The sequence below is a fragment of the Gymnodraco acuticeps genome, unplaced genomic scaffold, assembly GCF_902827175.1.
Source record: "Gymnodraco acuticeps unplaced genomic scaffold, fGymAcu1.1, whole genome shotgun sequence".
NCBI lineage: Eukaryota > Metazoa > Chordata > Actinopteri > Perciformes > Bathydraconidae > Gymnodraco > Gymnodraco acuticeps.
This window is the reverse complement of record NW_022992246.1, coordinates 7,501-14,446: the sequence shown is the minus strand read 5'-3', so window position 1 is coordinate 14,446 and position 6,946 is coordinate 7,501. Positions and strand designations below refer to the sequence as shown.

The following is a 6,946-nucleotide window of genomic DNA, read 5'->3' as shown; positions in this document are numbered from 1 at the left end:
ACATATTGATATACACCTGAACATCAGCAGGAGAGGACTCTTTAAAAGTAGAGACACTACATACTGATATACACCTGAACATCAGCAGGAGAGGACTCTTTAAAGTAGAGACACTACATACTGATATACACCTGAACATCAGCAGGAGAGAACTCTTTAAAGTAGGGACTCTACATACTGATATACACCTGAACATCAGCAGGAGAGAACTCTTTAAAGTAGGGACTCTACATACTGATATACACCTGAACATCAGCAGGAGAGGACTCTTTAAAGTAGAGACACTACATACTGATATACACCTGAACATCAGCAGGAGAGGACTCTTTAAAGTAGGGACTCTACATACTGATATACACCTGAACATCAGCAGGAGAGGACTCTTTAAAGTAGAGACACTACATACTGATATACACCTGAACATCAGCAGGAGAGGACTCTTTAAAGTAGAGACACTACATACTGATATACACCTGAACATCAGCAGGAGAGGACTCTTTAAAGTAGAGACACTACATACTGATATACACCTGAACATCAGCAGGAGAGGACTCTTTAAAGTAGAGACACTACATACTGATATACACCTGAACAATCAGCAGGAGAGGACTCTTTAAAGTAGAGACACTACATACTGATATACACCTGAACATCAGCAGGAGAGGACTCTTTAAAGTAGAGACACTACATACTGATATACACCTGAACATCAGCAGGAGAGGACTCTTTAAAGTAGGGACTCTACATACTGATATACACCTGAACATCAGCAGGAGAGGACTCTTTAAAGTAGAGACACTACATACTGATATACACCTGAACATCAGCAGGAGAGGACTCTTTAAAGTAGAGACAACTACATACTGATATACACCTGAACATCAGCAGGAGAGGACTCTTTAAAGTAGAGACACTACATACTGATATACACCTGAACATCAGCAGGAGAGGACTCTTTAAAGTAGGGACAATACATACTGATATACACCTGAACATCAGCAGGAGAGGACTCTTTAAAGTAGAGACACTACATACTGATATACACCTGAACATCAGCAGGAGAGGACTCTTTAAAGTAGAGACACTACATACTGATATACACCTGAACATCAGCAGGAGTGGACTCTTAAAGTAGAGACACTACATACTGATATACACCTGAACATCAGCAGGAGAGGACTCTTTAAAGTAGGGACTCTACATACTGATATACACCTGAACATCAGCAGGAGAGGACTCTTTAAAGTAGAGACACTACATACTGATATACACCTGAACATCAGCAGGAGAGGACTCTTTAAAGTAGAGACACTACATACTGATATACACCTGAACATCAGCAGGAGAGGACTCTTTAAAGTAGAGACACTACATACTGATATACACCTGAACATCAGCAGGAGAGGACTCTTTAAAGTAGGGACTCTACATACTGATATACACCTGAACATCAGCAGGAGAGGACTCTTTAAAGTAGAGACACTACATACTGATATACACCTGAACATCAGCAGGAGAGGACTCTTTAAAGTAGGGACTCTACATACTGATATACACCTGAACATCAGCAGGAGAGGACTCTTTAAAGTAGAGACACTACATACTGATATACACCTGAACATCAGCAGGAGAGGACTCTTTAAAGTAGAGACACTACATACTGATATACACCTGAACATCAGCAGGAGAGGACTCTTTAAAGTAGAGACACTACATACTGATATACACCTGAACATCAGCAGGAGAGGACTCTTTAAAGTAGAGACACTACATACTGATATACACCTGAACATCAGCAGGAGAGGACTCTTTAAAGTACAAACTGCTATACAATAAAAAGGGCAGGAGGTGGGAGGAGAGGTGAGGAAACAAGAGGGAAGGAAATGAGAGGAAAGAAAACAAGATGGGAGGAAAGGAAATCAGAGAGGAAGAAACTAGGAGATGAGAAAAAGTCAACGAGAGGAGAGAAAGGATAAGAGTGGAAAGGAAATGAGAGACTTACCTAATATAGCATATACCGTGAGAGAGTCAGAAACATCAGGCTGTGTTTTCTAGCTTTCTCTGGATGGTTTCAATATTACACCCAAGCTGTGTGGCTCTGCCCACTCCTCAGACCCTCTGGTATGTTGCAGCGTCCTGTTCCAGGTGTGTGTTGTTGTTGTTGTTGTTGTTTTGTTAAGTTGGATGAAGGACTCTGATTCTGAGGTCAGTGTCCACGTCCCAAAATACAATTTCAATGCTGTGTGTGTGCAATGTAGGACACTTGTTTTCTCCCCTGCTGTTCTGAGTGTGTGTTTGAACGTGGACACACTCCAGTAACAGGCACTCACCTGTTCACATACTGCTCACACACACTTCCAGGTCAAGACGGATGACGTAGTAGAACACAATACACTCGGCACAGAGGGAACATTTTAGAAACATTCGGTGCTGTGGACAATCCCCTCAGGAGCACTTTGGGGTGAAGCGTCTCAGGGACACAACGACTGCAGTGGGACTCAAACTCGCTATCGAACCCTGATTCAAAGTCCAGCACACTATCCACTGAGCCACAGCCTCCCTGAAACAGTGGGTGTATCGACCAGGGGATAGCCAGTGTTGTTGGTCTGTTGGTTTGACTCTTAAAGGAAGTAATGAGACGTGGAAACACGAAGCACTCAAACACGTCTCTGCGCTGAGAGATCTGTGCCTCAAAGGTAAAAGGGATTATGATCATGCAGTTTAACAAGTGAGTTACGGGCTGATAAAACCCTGACACACACACACACACACACACGCACACACGCACGCACGCATACACACACACACACACACACACACACACACACGCACGCACGCACACACACACGCACACACACGCACACACACACACACATACATACACACGCACGCACTCACACACACACACACACACACACTCACACCACCCACATACCACACTCATTCACGCACGGTCATACACACACACAACCACACCACACACACGCAACGCATACACACACAACACACAGCCTCACGCATCCGCATGTCACACACCACCACACACACGCACACACACACACAACATGATGTATGAGCCAGGAGAATGTAGACACACACTGAACACACACATGTGAGCACAAAGCAGCAGATTGTGTGTGTGTGTGTGTGTTTTAACAAAAGCCTCGGAGGCATAAAAGCCCCTCATTACTGAAAATGGGTCAGTGTGTGTGTGTGTGTGTGTGTGTGTGTGTGTGTGTGTGTGTGTGTGTGTGTGTGTGTGTGTGTAGCCATTTTATGCCACTTTAAACTTCTACTCCACTTTGTTTTTGGAGGCCAATATTATATATATATATTATAATTGTCATATAGTCTTCTTTAAATAAAAAAACACACTATATGCTGATTATATTGAGAGGAGAGGAGAGGAAAGGAAAAGGACATGAGAGGAGAGGAAAGGAAAAGGACATAGGAAAAGGACATGAGAGGAGAGGAAAGGAAAAGGACATGAGAGGAGAGGAAACAAGAAAAGGTTACGAAAGGGAAGAACACGAGGAGACACGAGAAAAAGTAAACGACAGGAGAGAAGAGGATAAGAGAGGAAAGGAAATAAGAGCGAGGAGAGGAGAGGAAACAAGAAAAGGGAAGAGGAAAGGAAACAAGCGGAAAGGTAATTAGAATAGAGGAAACCAGGGAAGAGAAGAGGAAAGGAAATTAGAGGAAACAATGTGTGTGTGTGTGTGTGTGTGTGTGTGTGTGTGTGTGTGTGTGTGTGTGTGTGTGTGTGTGTGTGTGTGTGTGTGTGTGTGTGTGTGTGTGTGTGTGTGTGTGTGTGTGAGTGTGTGTGTGTGTGTGTGTGTGTGTGTGTGTGTGTGTGTGTGTGTGTGTGTGTGTGTGTGTGTGTGTGTGTGTGCTATAAATACACTGTATATAGAGAAAGGCTTGCCGGCTTCAGGAGGATCTTGAGAGGCGAGCACAGAGATAAATAAACAGAGGCAGCTGGCGAGAGGAAACGAGAAGAAATGAAACAGTTTTCTGAGATGGAGATGTATTTGTTTTCAGAGATGTGTGCGGCTTCCCTTCATGGAAACAAACCCACACCTGACCTCAGACACCCCAGAGATGCGTGTCTTGTGTAGTTGGGTAAGCTAAATGCAAAGCTAGCATTGTGTTTAAAGGGATATCCCAACAGCAGTGAGATGAGGATACCTCCCTTAAAAAGATGGAGTCCTGTCTTTACCACTTTCGGTCCCAATGCTAATGTGTTAGCTCTTGCGGTGTAGCATTAGCAGCAAACAAAGTCACATTTTTGAGACACAATTATTCAGGTCTCACCAAAAGTGAATTCCTAGAAAAGAAGTCTGAAAAACATATTTGATTTTCTGAAAATAGAAGAATTTGGAGAATTCAAAAAAGTCAATTTGTTTAGATCTGACCAAAAGTTACATTTTTGGGGTTCTGAGAAAATAGTAATTCCTTTCAGAAAATCTCTAAATTCTGAGAAAAGGGTGTTTTTGTTTTATTCTGAGAAGAATGTCAGAATTCTGAGACAAAATAAAATATATATTTCTTTCTCAAAGTCTCAGAATTTTGAGAAAAAAGTCATTTTTACAAGATCCGAGCCAAAGTCAAATGTACTTTGAATCTGAATGGGTGTACTTCTAGACGCTGTTTTAGGTGCGTTACAAACTAGATATCCAGGAGGGGAATCTACTTTGTACTTCAGTGTTTGGTGAGCAGTGTATCACATCCACTGGGAGAAGGGGATCAGTGTCAGGTACAGGAAGCAGAAGATGGAAAGAGAAGAGATAATGGAGAGGAAGGAGGGAAGTAGTTGAAGGCAGCAAGAGAGGGATGTGTAGAGTAGAGAAAGAGAAAGGGGATATAAATATTGCATAGTGAGTTTTACTACGTGGTAAAAGCCAGGGCTTCCCTCCGCCTGCATGAACCCTTTACTGACGGTTCTCTGCTGCAGCTTTGTGTAACCCTGGAGAGCAGAGAGGAGTGGGGGACGGCAGTGAAACTCCTCTGGATGGATCCACTGATGAGAGGAAGTCATCTGATACTGATACCACACTGTGAAAGAGTCTGTTAGAATTAAAATACCTGCATTGAAAATTCTGAGAAAAGTTACATTTGTATGTATCTGACCAAAAATTAAAAAAATGTTGTTTTTTTTGTATTGTTCATAAAACATTTTGAGAAATATAATAATATTTGTGATTTTTTAAAGAATTTCTTAGAAAAAGTCAGAATTCTGAGAAAAACAGTGAGAATTTAGAACTGAATTATTATAGCAGTATATAGACCGTGGTGCGTTCAAAGACAAGGAGGCAGGAAGCAGACAATTAACCTTTGCTGTGTATTTACAGATGCTGTTTTTAGTGTTTTACGAACTAGATATCCAGGAGGGTCCACCTTCCAAAGCTTTGATGCTGCCAGGCAACAACATTTTACCCCAGATGGGACTCGAACCCACAATCCCTGGCTTAGGAGGCCAGTGCCTTATCCATTGGGCCACTGGGGCTAATGAACCTCTCTATTGTCTGCAGCTCTGTGTCCGTATGACTGCTCTTCTATTGTCTTTATTCTCTGCAGAGATGAAGCTCTCCAACGAGCAGAGCTTCTCTCCACAGCCCACTCTGAAGTGTGGGCAGCACAGAGACCCTCTGATAACAGACAGGGCTCTGAGCAAAGTTACAAATGTTTTGAGTTCTGAGAAAATAGTCAAAATTCGGAGAAAAATGTCACATTTTTGAAAAACAATTATTCAGGTCTGACCGAAAGTTTATTTTATTTTTAATTCCCAGATTTTTGTAATTTTGAATTTCTGAAATGTGCAGAATTTTGAGGGAAAACAATCTGACCAAAAGCTCATTTTGGGGGGTTCTGAGAAAAATGTCAACATTCTGAGAAAAAAAGTAAATATTTTAGAAAGAATGATTGAGGTCTGAAAAAAAGTGATTTCTGTTTTCTTTGAATTCTTAGAAAAAAGTAAGAAAAAAACATTTGATTTTTTGAAATTTTCTGAAAATCTAAGAATTATGAAAAAAGTCACATTTTTTAAACGTACATTTTTTGTTCTTCTGATAGATAGAAGTATTAGATTAAAAAAAGTTGTAATTCGAAAAAAAGCAATATATTTTTTGTTCTGAGAAGAAAGTAAAAATTCTTATATTTCTTTTTTTTTACTTTCTGAAAATCTCAGAATTCTCAGAAAGAAGTATTTTTTTTTTTAGATTTGATTCAAAGAGAAATTTAGTTAAAGTTCTGAGAACAAAACGAACATGGTGTCAGCATAATTAATATTGGTAGTAGTTTCCATTTTAAAGAAAGAAAGATCATATTAGAGAGAGGAGTCACAGGAATATAAAGAGGGGAGGAGGAAGAGGAGGAAGAGGAGGAAGAAGAGGAGGAGGAGGAGGAAGAGGAGGAGGAGGAGGAAGAAGAGGAGGAAGAGGAGGGGGGAGAGGAGGAAGAGGAGGAGGAGAGGAGGAGGAGGAGGAGGAGGAAGAGGAGGAAGAGGAAGAGGAGGAGGAGGAAGAGGAGGAAGAGGAGGGTGAATACACTGAATCGGGTCTCTCTGGTTGGACAGCTCTCTTCAGTTTGCTGCTCCACTCTCAAACACTCAGAAAGTGTGACTGCTTTCACACAAAATATAAATCCCAGAAGAATGAGCAGCAGTTTGTAGACCGTGGTGCGTTCAAGGACACAGAGGATCCAAGATGTACTGTGTCTGAATTTGTGTACTTCTGTTGTTACAGATGCTGTTTTAGTGTTTTACTAACTAGATATCCAGGAGGGTCCACCTTCCAAAGCTTTGATGCTGCCAGGCAACAACACTTTACCCCAGATGGGACTCGAACCCACAATCCCTGGCTTAGGAGGCCAGTGCCTTATCCATTGGGCCACTGGGGCTATACTCCATGTGGTTTAGTACTGTAGAGTTCACACGTACAAAGTATTT

General features: G+C 41.6%; 2 non-coding genes across 2 annotated transcripts; both read right to left on the bottom strand.

Moving 5' to 3' along the window:
• Positions 1 to 5,433: 5,433 nt before the first annotated feature.
• Positions 5,434 to 5,506, bottom strand: trnar-ccu. The gene has a single exon. It is a non-coding gene; the product is annotated as a tRNA-Arg (tRNA).
• A 1,318-nt stretch (positions 5,507 to 6,824) lies between these two features.
• On the bottom strand, positions 6,825 to 6,897 carry trnar-ccu. The gene has a single exon. It is a non-coding gene; the product is annotated as a tRNA-Arg (tRNA).
• Between the last annotated feature and the right edge of the window lie 49 nt (positions 6,898 to 6,946).